Consider the following 13,757-nt stretch of genomic DNA (forward strand, 5'->3'; position numbering starts at 1 on the left):
TAGCTTTTATATCCACAAGTAGCTATCGACGAGATCTACAACTTTCATTTTGACTTCGTTGGCTAATTTTTACTTTATTTTTAAAGTTATATTTTTAATAGGCTTAGACTGTTAAAGTCCGTTAAAATTCATAACTCTCTCGTCCGATGTCGGTTCTTGACTGAATTTATATAGGACTCATTTTAACGAGATCTTCAACTCTCGTTTAGATTGTCTTTACTAGAAATCGACCAATCTAAATTTCGGTTTCTGCACTGCTACACTAAAACCGTTAAACATCGTAACTTCCTCAACTGAAGTCAGATTTGGACGTTCTCTGTATATACACTCTCGGTTTTATGACTACTACAACTTTTGTTTAGATCACTAAGGCTAATAAGTAATATACTTTTATTCGTATTTTACGGCGCGCATAGTCATGCTTGTTTAATCGTGAAACTTTGAGGAAGCATAACTTCTTCATATGAAGTCGATTTACGGGTTCTATGCATATATGGAATCGTATCGATGTTTTCTACATAATGAAAATGATTATTTGGGCACAAAAGTAATGTATTTCCACTTTGTATTCCTTAATAAATGTTTATTATTACAATCTATGGGAGTAGTAAAAATGGGGTGTTACAAACTGGTCCAAATAATGGGACTTTTCTAGATGTAACCGTGTAAAAAATAGTTTACAGATAAAAAAATGACTGGTTTGAATTTTTTATCCGGCTTCAGGACTTTTTTGTTAAAAAAATAAAATTTGGGACTTTTGCCTAAACTAAACCAAAATATTGGGACTTTTCTGAAGATTTCTCAATTAAGAATTATCAAACAACCTTAGTTATTTTGTTCCAAATCGAAATACCTATTTTGTCTCTTTAATATTTTTCTAACATAATGTTTTACATGTAACATCCCAAAAATTCATAGTAAAAATTTTCATTTTTAAATCCATAAACAATACAAACGATTTGTTCCAACACCAACCAAAGTGATTATATCATTTAAACATCAGAGTAAAAGTCATAAATAATCAACGCACAAAACGTCGGGGATGTTGTGTAGTCATGCCGAGCCTAGATATACCTGAAACCATAAACATGAAACTATAAACAAAATTTACTGAGTTCCCCAATATACCACATACTATACATACAATAGAGCAAGCTATGTGCCAACCATAGTCTTATAACTTTCATTATGACATGAGTCGTATCATGGTATTTCCTTGCCAAGTCGGGGGCCAAAACCTGGGTCTTACAAACAAGTGTTAAGAGCCACCTTCTGGTCTTCCATGAAAGTATCACAAAGACAACTAGCATTCTACATATAACTACCAAGGTCCATACCCTAGTCTTGCATACAAATTGTTGGGAGCCACGTCCTTGGGAGCCACGGTCTTTCATGCAATTACCAGGTGCCACCACCAGGTTTTTCTACATAACATAATCCAGTGGGTTGAAATTGGTGCCTTTGACCCATAAGTACAATGAGGAGGCTCACCTGAATCACAAAGCCGACTAACACTCAACTTAATATCGTGTCGACCCACAACTAACTGCTCGTTTGCCAAATGGTGGGTGCTTAACACCTCCTATCAATCCACACAAGGTAAACCCTATGCCTACCTTCTAAAAATAAAATTTAACCAAAAGTTAACCCCAATTCAAAAGTTAACCCAAGCCAAAAGTCAACGGTCAAAGTCAAAATCAACATCCTATGATGTCAACTATTTAGCCTCACGTTGTGACCAACCCTTGGTCACGTCATGAGAGCTCACTTGGTCCGATTCCAACTCATCTTAACTCAACTTAGCTAACTTAGACATGAAAAGGCATTAGATCTGACCTCATGATGTGAGCAGTCTTCTCACGTCGTGAGCCCCAAGAAGCTTAACAGAAACGAGGTCATTCAATCCTCATGTCGTGAGCATAGTCTAAAGTCAAAATATAATGATTTAAGTCATTATCCTTTAAGCCTTTTAAAACATGTATGTCCAATACATGTCTAGATCTCATTTGAATCAATATTGAAGGAAAGATTATCCAACTTTCATGAAAGGTTCCAAAACCCAACTATTCACTAAATCTGAACTTCATGACACTCTAAAGACCCTTGTAACCTATAAAGTTCCTAACTTTATGGTTTCCATTCATTCAAACTTGGTCAACTAGGGAGAAAAATGGGACAAAACTTAGATCTAGCCACAAACTACAACAACGGTGGAAGCTTTGACACTTACAAGGGTCCAGAAACAATGTGAGGTGATGATGATGATTCCTTGCAAGCCTCTCCAAAACATCACCGTTTTCTTCTTCTTCTTCTCTTCTTCTTTAAGCCAAGAAATGCTTCAAAAAAGCCAAGATTCAATATAGGAATGAGGGCTAGTGTTTTCTGAGGTGAAAAGGGGGTTTAGAAGCTGATAATGAAGCCTAAAATAGGTTTAGAGGGGCTTAAATACAAAGAAAACCCTAAAAGATCATGGGCTTGGGTTGCATCAGTTCTCACGTCGTGAGATCAGTTCGAAACAAAATTTACATATTAACCCTCCTCACATTGTGACCACTCAAAGGTCACGTCATGAGACCCCATTTCTTCCAAAAATCAACATTTTAACTCCTTGAAACCTAAATCGGTCCATCCTGGAAAACGGGTGTTACATTACATTTGATTTAAGAAATATTAATCTAACATAAATGGTAAATAATGTAGTTAAACTTGTACCATAATTTATATTTTGATAGAATGCAAACAAACAACAAGATGTGTCGTTAGTAGTCTAACACTTTATAGATTGCAAAACAATAGTTTTTCAATTATGAGATGTAGCCAAGACAACAAAGAACACTAGTAAAAAGAATTAGCTTAAGGAAGTTTTGTAAATTTTTACCTTTAAAAAATGCTTTTTGCCTCCTCATTAAATAATGCTTTTTGGCACTTCACTACATTCATAACACTGGAATAATCAACCACACAGACACACATAACTGAGCATCAATGATTGAAAAATACATAAAGTTACCATACCCAACCCATCATATGCTTTGTGTAACACAGTTGGTTGAACTCAATTCCGCCATGTCATCCAACAATTTCAAGTTGTTGACCTACACGAATGAAAATATAGTAAGTAAGCCAAAAAGAAAGAACAGTTCTTTCATGAACTTAATTTTCTTTAGATATGTACAAAACCAACAAGGATAAATTAGTATACAAGTGACATGCCTTGGGCATGGGCCACTAACCCAAAACCAAAAGCTGACTGAGAGTTTTGGCATAAGTCATCCATTTGTATCTTTAAAAGAATGCAGATAAATAAATTATAAATATTTGTTTTGTAACCAATCTTCCTTAAAAAATAATAAACTACTCAACATACTCTCCTCCATCTACTTGTAATCTCAGAAGGTTTCGGATGCATACCTATAGTGGAAGAAAATTAGTGATATGTTTTTTTCAAATATATACAATTTCAGTGAAGAAAGTATAATGCAGATGCGTACACAAACTTATGATGTAAATTGTAAGTTACCAATTTCCTTTCTTCAATTTCTCTTGAAGAACGACATTGTACCCTTGTTCTACCACTAACTACCACAACAACAAAATCAGTAACTATGGTGATGAAATGTAGAGGGTTTACACTAAGAATGTATATTATACATGAGTATGAAATCTAGAGGTTATAAAAAAACAACCAAACCATGGAACAACAAAAATGTACATTGATTTAGGCAAAATTAATCCCATGTATGTGAAACGTCTGTATCAACTACTCATGTCTTATTTGAAAATCTTCTCCTATTAAACTAATTTCATCCAGAGTTTTTAGAAAGCGGACTACATACTCGTATTGAATTCTAGGTTTTGTTGCACCATTGAATTAGGTGGTAGAGGTGATGTGGTGTTGCACCTTTTTATTTTTCAAAGAGATCAGACTATTAATTAAACATTGAAAAAAAGAGTAGTTAGTTACATTTGTTAAATAATGAAAAAATTACCTCGTGTCTATCAGAGTATGCATTCATCAACTTCTTCAGGTGGATGTTATACATAATCCTGAAGAGCATCAGGAAAATTATACAAGTCTACACAATATTAATTTTACCTTGGAAAATCATACACGTGTTGGGTCCCGGGTTGCTGCAGATAGACATACACTATTATTATGCCTTAAGTTGCTTGCCAGCAAATGTAAAAAGAAAAACAATCTATCATATTCATACTCATACCATACATAAAACATTGACCAACACAATTGCACTTGGCATATGATGTTTATGCAAAAAATTGAAGTTTTTCTCGAAATACCCTTGTTGTCCACTAAAAAAATAATAAGAAGAAAAAAAAGTGTTAGTGTTTCTTCAAGTTAACGATTGTTGTTTTTGGATGAAAAGCTATAAATACATTGCTCTTATGAATAAATATTAAAGAAAAAAATCTATAAATACTAATAGTAAAACAAAATTTTCAACTAAAATATTTACAAAAACTTCACTGTCTGCTCGCATTTCTTGTATAGATCATGAGAAAGAATGAGATGAAATCCATACTTTCTTAATATAATTGGTTTGGCTAAAAGGTAACAGCAATAAGATGCTTGTTCAAGCATCACGGCTAAACGAAGAGGTTTCTTCAAAAAAAATATGTTTTTTCACAAAATTCTCATATTTTTATTTTTATTCACAAAAGAGAATTGATTATTACCTTAAACACAGCACCCTGTTTATATTCACCACGTGTTTCTAACATTTCAATCCACCAAAGACCACCACCATGTGGCATTTCCCTTTCCTGATGTCTCAATTTGCTAAAAAGAAAGTACACTTATTAGATAAATAATTTTTTTGACTAAATAACAAATATAAATTGTAAAGAATTACCAGCCATACTAAATAAGTACTGAAGGCATTTTCCATGCAATATTTAGCATCTTTTAAATAAATAAGCACATCATTTCCTAAGGATAATAAATAAACACAAGTTTTAGGAACAAAGGGGTATTTCTGGAAATGCACAAACAAGGTCATAGACTCATAGTTATAGCTACCTGTAGACCTGTATCTCGTTTCCATGCTTTGTCAGCTTGTAATCAGTGGATTGAAGGCAGTAATTTGATAAAGTGAGGTATTTGAGATTCAATGGAACTAAAAGTGTACCTTTAAACATTAACCGAAAAACTTAATAATAACATAAAAAACATCAAGTGTTTTTGTAGTGTTAAGGGTAAAAACATGCATGTTATCACTTTGATTCTCGGGAGCTTCTTCTTTGCCTTTTCTAATCCACAAGTTCTGTTTGGTTTCTGAAACATTTTCTTGTTGCAGAGTAATGAACGGAATTTGTCAAAGGAATTGGAATCTGTCATGTATGGTTAAATGACAAAAACACCCTTTAGTGACGTTTTTTTTAATCAATAGAATTGTTATTTACTGGAAAAGATTTTACTTATAAGACAATTATTAAACACTAATTATATAAACATCAAAAATACATACTCTAATTTTCATAAACATAAAAAGAAAAAGTAATCACATTAAAAATGACTTATGAAGAAAAATAAATAATTAATAATATAACAATTGAATATAATATCTACATTTACAGGGTTGTATATTAGGATAAATTAGGTGTGAAAATAAAGAAGAAGACGCAAGATTTAAAAAATAATATTTTGGTTGTAAGGAAAAATTTAGTCTTTTCAATGAAGAAATATATAAAGGAATTCCAACTCTTCCCTAGGAATGGAAAATCCTTTGATTACAGATTTTGGGGGAGTTTATTTTGTCAAACAAATGTGTAACTTATGGAATCTTCCATTCCAATTCCTTCAAATTTATATGGAACCCATGAACCACACATGACCTAAGTTTCTCTTGGGATTAAAATAGAAAAGGTAGGAAAGAAAAACAACATGCTGATTTAGAACAAGTCATGTTAGGAATAACATTTTCGGACGAACTATCACGAACAAAATCCTTCAACTGATGCAATTGAGAAAGGTTAAAATATATTTACGGATAGTTATTCTATTATACTCCTATAAAATTGTTTTTTTTTTCAGAAAGAACCTCAGCCATATCTCATTCAACTTTATGAAAAGATGGAAACAAATTGTATCACATGAAATGCACTAACATTCAATTCCCATGGATTTGGTTCATGATCAGAAGCAGGGGTAACTGATTGATGTTAAAAAAATCCACAAACTTATAGATAGGATCAATGTCATTTGAAAAAAAACAACCAAAAGGCCTGCACATTCATTGTAATTAAAGCCATGTAATTGATTGTGGAACTTGAATCGGTTATTCATGCCACAACATTACACGACTTTTAGTGGAATCTTGAAAGATTAAGGCATAAATAAAATGTTTTGTAATCCAAATAATACTCAATTGTGAACTGGATTTGGTTCTAATAATAGACTTACTGCTAATAAATACCTATGATGTCTTAATATGAAAAATAAAATAAAAATCAAGTATGATGTTATAATTGGTAACCATGGTTAAACAAGTTTAGATTCTAAAGTAGAATGTATTACTACAGTGTCTTAAAAGGGTGGACTTTGAAAATATAATGCTACGATTTGGAGTAGAATGTTGCATGCAATTGGTTAGATTTTGATAGTAAACTATCTTAATAATAAAACTTTGAAGTTATAATGCTATAATTGGTATCCAAAACCAAACATGTTTAGTTTTTCAAAGCACAGTGACTTAATAGGAAAGATAATAAAAATTACAATGTCCTCATAGGTTAGATTATGAAAGTATAATATTTAATCTAATGTTTTATAGCTTAGCATCTAAATAACATTCAACTAGAACATACAAGCTTATGAGACAACATATATATATATATATATATATATATATATATATATATATATATATATGTTAAGTAAAGTAGGGTTTGGTTATTTACCTTGGCATCGTATATGGTCATTTAGAATTAAATACATAAATAAAGCTTTACAATCGTCAGAAATTTATATAACAATGGGGAATCAATCTATGTGTTGATAAATGTGTGGCAGGTAGATTATGTGACCTTAATAATAAACTGTGATGACAGTGTGTTGCTGTTAGCCAACCAATATTACAATAAATTAGGCTTTACTTACAACCTTAATAATAACCCGTGATGACAATGTTGTTGTTAGCCAGCCAATATTACAATAAGATTAGAATTGAGTAAAAATGTTAATACATGATTTAACCTCCTCATAAACAAACCAACTACAACTACAATATGTTAAACCTAACACATTCAGACCAAATGACTAATCCAAGATTTTAACAATAGTTATTTTGCTAGTATGACGCAAATCAATGATAGAGAAACAAAGAAAAAACATTAATTGCAATTTCTTTTTTCACTAATAATGGTATCTTTCAAGAATTACTTAAGTAACTATAAATATCTCAGGGACATCCACAAACTTTACTTCTGAAACCTAAATACTGTATATGCATTAATATTTGTTTAAATGCAAGAAATACCAATGTACACTCATTGATTTGTGTATTGTTGCATCCTACTTTCATTTATTTCTATTATATATATATAGCATTGCACTTGTAAAAATCCACCCAATTATACCAATGCCATAATAAACACAAAGCAAAGCAATTTTCATTGCTATGAAGTATGATGTCCTAACAAGAAATATTACAAGTACAACGCTATAAATGCATAGAACTTTCATAATGCAACGCCTTTATAATAATAATAAAATAAAATAAGTTGAAATTACAATGGTGCAACAACAACAGAAAGAAATGGAAGGACAATACTAAAATGTCACAATAAGAAAATGATATAATTGGGTATAATGTTCAGAGCAGAATGCCATAATAAAAAAGAAAGATGAAATTACAATGCTATAAACATCTATAAAAGTATAATGTCCTAATAATAAAATAGCTAAAAGTAGTATGCTATATTATTGGGTATATTTTTTAAAGTATAATGTCATCATATGAAAAAGTTGAAAGTAGAATATTGTAATAGAAAGAAATAAAACTAGGATGCTGAAATAAAACACAAATGAATGAAAGTAAGTTGTTATATATTGCATTTAGCCCTAAAAATAACTTACACCTTAAGTAAATCCATGACATCAGGAGACAAGGGGAGGGTGATGCACCTAAAATCATAAATGAAAGTAAGTTGTCTTTTTCATATGATGAGGGTATACTTTAAAAAATATACCCAATAATATAGCATACTAATCTCCCCCACATATATATAATATTGGACAAATTATATATTCTTTAAAGTATGGAACGAAAACTACAAGGCACCCTCCCTCCCTTGTGCTGAAGGAAGTTTTGAAAATTTTTACCTTTAAAAAATGCTTTTTTCCTCCTCATTAAATAATGTTTTTTGCCTCTTCACTGCATTCATAACACTACAATAACAACCACACATGTAACTGAGCGTTAATATGCCTTGCTGATTGAAAGATACATAAAATAATCATTTATACCCCATCCATCATATACTCTGTTATATAGTTGTGGAACAAAGTAGGCTGAACTTAATTCTTCCATGTCTTCATCCAACAATTTCAAGTTGTTGACCTACACAAATATGAAAATATAGTAAGTAAGCCAAAAAGAAAGAGCAGTTTTGTCATGAACTTAATTTTATTTGGAAAGGTACAAAACCAACAAGGATAAATTAGTGTACAAGTGACATACATGCCTTGGCATAAGTCATCCATTTGTATCTTTAAAAAAATGCAGATAAATAAATTATAAAGTATTTGTTTTGTATCCAATCCGCCTTAATAAAATAATACTCAACATACTCTCCTCCATCTACTTGTAATCTCAGAAGGTTTCAGATGCATACCTAAAGTGGAAGCAAATTAGTGATGTGTTTTTTTTTTCAAATATATACAATTTCAGTGAACAAAATCAGTATCTATGGTGATGAAATGTAGAGGCCAGAGGGTTTACATTAAGAGTGTATATATGAACATGAAATCTATCATACCATACACAAAGCATTGACCAACAAAATTGCACTTGGCATATGATGTGTTCACAAAAATTGAAGTTTTTCTTGAAATACCCTTGTCGTCCACTAAAAAAATAATAATAAGAAAAAAAAACCTGTTAGTGTTTCTTCAAGTTAAGGTTTGTTTTTTTTGGATGAAAAGATATAAATACATTGCTATTATAAGTAAATATTAAAGAAAATTATCTATTAAATACTAATAGTAAAACAAAATTATCTATTAAAATATTAACAAAAATTGCAATAACAAGATCATTAGAAAGAATGAGATGAAATCCATACTTTCTAAATATAATTGGTTTGGCTAAACCGTAACAGCAAGAAGATGCCTGTTCAAGCATCGCAGTTAAGTGAAAAGTTCCTTCAAAAAATTCAAGTTTTTTCACAAAATTCTCATATTTATATTTTTATTCACACAAGAGAATTGATTATTACCTCATCTGAGATACAAAAGTAAGCACCAACACCCTCTTTATGTTGACCACTTGTTTCTAACATTTTAACCCACCAAAGACCACACCACATGGCATTTCCTTTCCCTGATGTCTCATTTTGCTAAAATAAAGTACACTTTTTAGATAAATAAAAAACTTGACTAAATAACGAATATAAATTGTAAAGAATTACCAGGCATACTAAATAAGTGCTGAAGGCATTTTCCATGCAATATTTAGCATTTTTTAAATGAATAAGCACATCATTTCCTGAGGATAGTAAATAAGCACAAGTTTTAGGAACAGAAGGGTATTTCTAGAAATACACAAACAGGGTCATAGACTCATAGCTATAGCTACCTGTACACCTGCATATTGTTTCCATGCTTTGTCAGCTTGTAATCAATGGATTGAAGACAGTAATTTGATAAAGCAAAGTATTTGAGATTCAATGGAACTAAAAGTGTACCTTTACACATTAATAGAAAAACTAAATAAGAAAATAAAAAACATCAAGTGTTTTATAGGATGCTGAAATAAAATACAAATGAATGAAAGTAAGTTGTTATATATTGCATTTAGCCCTAAAAATTACTTACACTTTAAGAAAATCCATGACATCAGGAGACAAGGGTGATGCACCTCAAACCATAAATGAAAGTAAGTTGTCTTTTATTTTGTTAAATACTAATCTCCCCCACATAACATAGCATAGGATAGGAGATGCATTCTTGCCTGAAAGATAATATTGGACAGTTTATATATTCTTTAAAGTGTGGAAAGAAAACTACAAGTCGCCCTCCCTCCCTTGTGTTGAAGGAAGTAGTGTAATTTTTTACCTTAAAAAAATGCTTTTTTCCTCCTCATTAAATAATTCTTTTTGCCTCTTCACTACATTCATAACACTACAATAAAAACCACACATGTAACTGAGCATCAATATGCCTTGCTGATTGAAAGATCCATAAAATAATCATTTATACCCCATCCATCATATACTCTGTTATATAGTTGTGGAACATAGTAGGCTGAACTCAATTCTGCCATGTCATCCAACAATTTCAAGTTGTTGACCTACACGAATGAAAATATAGTAAGTAAGCTAAAAAGAAAGAACAGTTTTGTCATGAACTTAATTTTCTTTGGTTCATGATCAGAAGAAGGGGAAAGATTCATGTTAAAAAAATCCACAAACTTATAGATAGGATCAATGTCATTTGAAAAAAAAAACAACCAAAAGGCCTGCACATTCATTGTAATTAAAGCTATGTAATTTAAATGGGCGAATGAGCAACAATGCACTTTAAAAACTTACATGTAATAGATGATCAAAGGCTACATGGTCTGAAATGGATACATTGCATACAAATTATTTATTGAAAAATTGGAACCATGTTTGATACAACATCAAGTTGAGAAGCTGCAGGGGCAAGTAACTAAAAATACTTTTAAAATGATAAAATTTTAACTTAGAATTTTGCGTAAAAACTTACAGATGGGTATAGCTTCTACTTCTATATATATATATATATATATATATATATATATATATATATATATATATATATATATATAGGTGATGGATGACTCTAAGTACAAGTCTGAATCCTCACTGTTTCCTGCATCAGTAATAACCTTTTTTAACTGCTCCTTTGTCAGCTACTTGAGTGAGAAAAAGCTACTAGAAGGTTTTAAATCAAACAGCTAACACTACATGGCTAAATTGGCTAGTAAACGAGTTGCTTAATAGGAAAGCATAGTAACACGTGATAAATGTTGTGAACATGTAAACAGATACATTTAATTATGGTTGTCCAACATCTAATGCATACAACATTTGCAATTTGAAGTTCTGTAGCCTATAAACGATATGGAAAGGATTTTTCATTATCACCTTATTAGACATTTTGCATGTATATTAATATTAAGTAATCAGCAAAGTACAGTTTAGTTTCTTACCTTGACTTCTCCAGTTATCCTATCAAATAACCACAAATTAGTAACTGAAATACATAAATTAAGATTGGTATGGAAGCTTTACAATCTTCAGAAAGTCATGTAACATGGGGAATCCAACTATATTTTGATAAATATGACAGATTATGTGACCCTAATAATAACCCGTGACAACAATGTTGTTTTGTTGTTAGGCAATATTAAAATAAGATTAGAATCGAGTAAAAATGTTAATAAACAATCAAAACATGATTTAACCTCATAAAACAAACCAACAAAATATAATATGGTAAACCTAATACACTCAAACCATGACTAATCCAAGAGTTTGACCAGAGTTATTTTATTACTAAATTAAGTGCAAATCAACAGAAGAGAAACAAGAAACACAATAATCATTATGTGATTAAATCTTCCACAAAAAGAGATTTGAGTAAAACATCGTGATCTGATAAAATTGGTTATTCATAAGAACACATTCTGAAACAAGCGATACCAAACACGCTAAATCAGATTTTACAGTGAAAAAAAAATCAATAAAAAGATAGAGAAGAAAACCTTTATGAAACGGTCAACAAAACTACAGGAAAACTATGCAGTTTCCTTCTGTTTTTAAGTTGCAATACAGCTTGTGTAGTTAGAAAACTAGAGTATGCTTCGATTTTTCTCGTATCCATACATACAGAGGAGATTACAACATCTGAAATATAGAAAACCCTAGAGAACTAAAATAAGAGGGAAAAGGAATGAAAACTTAAAGATAACTTCTTAGGATTACCGACATGGTTGTGAGAATCTTACGAAGGGTGGGGGTGCTTGTGTCTCCGGTGAGCTGAGTTACAGAGGTCGCGACGATGAGTCGTCTCCGACGGTGTTTGGAGAAAGAAGCGGGATGAATGAAGTGAAGAAGGAAGAGTGGAGAAGGTAATAATTTATGGGCTAATACACCGACCCAAACTTTTGGCTTCCCAATTCCAACGGTCATTTATAAAACATTTTCCAAAATTAAAATCTTTCTAACCTACACGTCTCCGGATCGTGAGTTTTGTAAAATACGGTTTGTCCCCCCCCCCCCCCCCCAACTTCCATATGTATTCCAAATAATTGACATAAATGGTCCCTTGAATATTATAATTTTAACCCCCAATTTATCTTATATTTTATAGACAACTTTTCACAAATAGTCTTTATGGTTTTCATTTTTATTCCTTAAATAATCCTTATAAAACTTTCTTTTATGTGAATGATTCCTTTTAAGCAAACCTTTCATACCAATGGTCATTTTAGTTTTAAATTTGTCCCATTAGTGGTCTTTATGATTAACTCTATTAAAATTTTCTAGTTAAACCTATGTGAAATTACTTTTTTGCCCTTAACTTTTTTTTTAATTTTAATTTTAATTTTTTGTTATTTAAAAAAGAAACGGGCCCACCATTTAGCCCCACCCCACCATCTCCTTTTTTCTTATTTATTCGTTCATTTACATGCTTCTGGTTTGTTAATTGTTCCTACCCATCGTATCATTCTCATCTCTCTCCCCTTCCTCTTGATAAACCAGACATTATGTGTATTTCCTTTGGTTCCATTGCAATATCACTATGTTTTTTTAAAAAAGTTGTACAATTCTATTGAATGTAAGGTCAATACATGCTTTAACTAGTAATTGTCTTGCTCCTCGTGATGGTAGAGATTTATTATAGCTCATTGAAATTAAGATCTACAAAAGTAGTACTTGTAGGAGGGAAATCTAGATTCATAATGATAAATATGTCAAAATGTAATACATAAATTGTCATGTTACATATAAATATATGCTAAATGTTTAAACGTTGATACATATCTTGGATGAAGAAAGAACATAAGGAAATTTTAAGAACTTAGTATTCAAATATGATGATATAATTTTATCGAGTTGAAAGAATGATGGATTAAACTGAGTTTAATCAACCAATTTATAGCACAAAAATATGGGTTTTCATCATAAGACTTGGGAACAACCGACAATAATGACATATTTTGCTTATGCGATTGAGAGTGAAACACAATTATGCTTCTTGGATGACCAACTCACCAATATTCCACCGAGGAATTGACATCCTCCTAATGTGTTTTTTTGTCAAGTCTACATTCTACATGATATACATTTGTAAAAGCTTGCAGATTGATGTGGTGTTTTGTTGGGTACCAAAGTCCCAAACCATTTGTGCCCTTCAGAGATATCAGAAGATTTGTTTTACTGCTGTCAAATGTGATAAATTCAGATAAGCTTGGTACCTGGCACATAGACAAGTAACAAACATAATATACGGTCTACTAACAGTTAGATAAAGTAGAGAACCAATCATC

The 13,757-nt window shown here is 31.2% G+C and overlaps 1 long non-coding RNA gene across 36 annotated transcripts; it reads right to left on the minus strand.

The window, feature by feature from the left end:
* Nucleotides 1-911: 911 nt before the first annotated feature.
* Nucleotides 912-12,436, minus strand: LOC111903538 (uncharacterized). Of its 36 annotated transcripts, none has more exons than XR_008223797.1 (22): nt 11,970-12,435; nt 10,439-11,074; nt 10,295-10,360; nt 10,055-10,190; nt 9,816-9,924; nt 9,649-9,725; nt 9,457-9,576; nt 9,304-9,350; nt 8,998-9,087; nt 8,486-8,579; nt 8,342-8,407; nt 8,098-8,143; nt 5,039-5,349; nt 4,872-4,948; nt 4,696-4,798; nt 4,221-4,311; nt 3,990-4,131; nt 3,492-3,575; nt 3,368-3,411; nt 3,016-3,283; nt 2,879-2,930; nt 912-1,074 (listed from the first exon to the last, which is right to left on the minus strand). It is a non-coding gene; the product is annotated as an uncharacterized LOC111903538 (long non-coding RNA). The 36 variants fall into 36 exon arrangements; XR_008223798.1 differs by having other exon boundaries at nt 3,521-3,575; nt 11,970-12,434; XR_008223799.1 differs by having other exon boundaries at nt 3,016-3,095; nt 3,234-3,283; nt 3,521-4,131; nt 11,970-12,434.
* Nucleotides 12,437-13,757: the final 1,321 nt, after the last annotated feature.

Source organism: Lactuca sativa, chromosome 5 (genome assembly GCF_002870075.4).
Source record: "Lactuca sativa cultivar Salinas chromosome 5, Lsat_Salinas_v11, whole genome shotgun sequence".
Classification (NCBI taxonomy): Eukaryota; Viridiplantae; Streptophyta; class Magnoliopsida; order Asterales; family Asteraceae; genus Lactuca; species Lactuca sativa.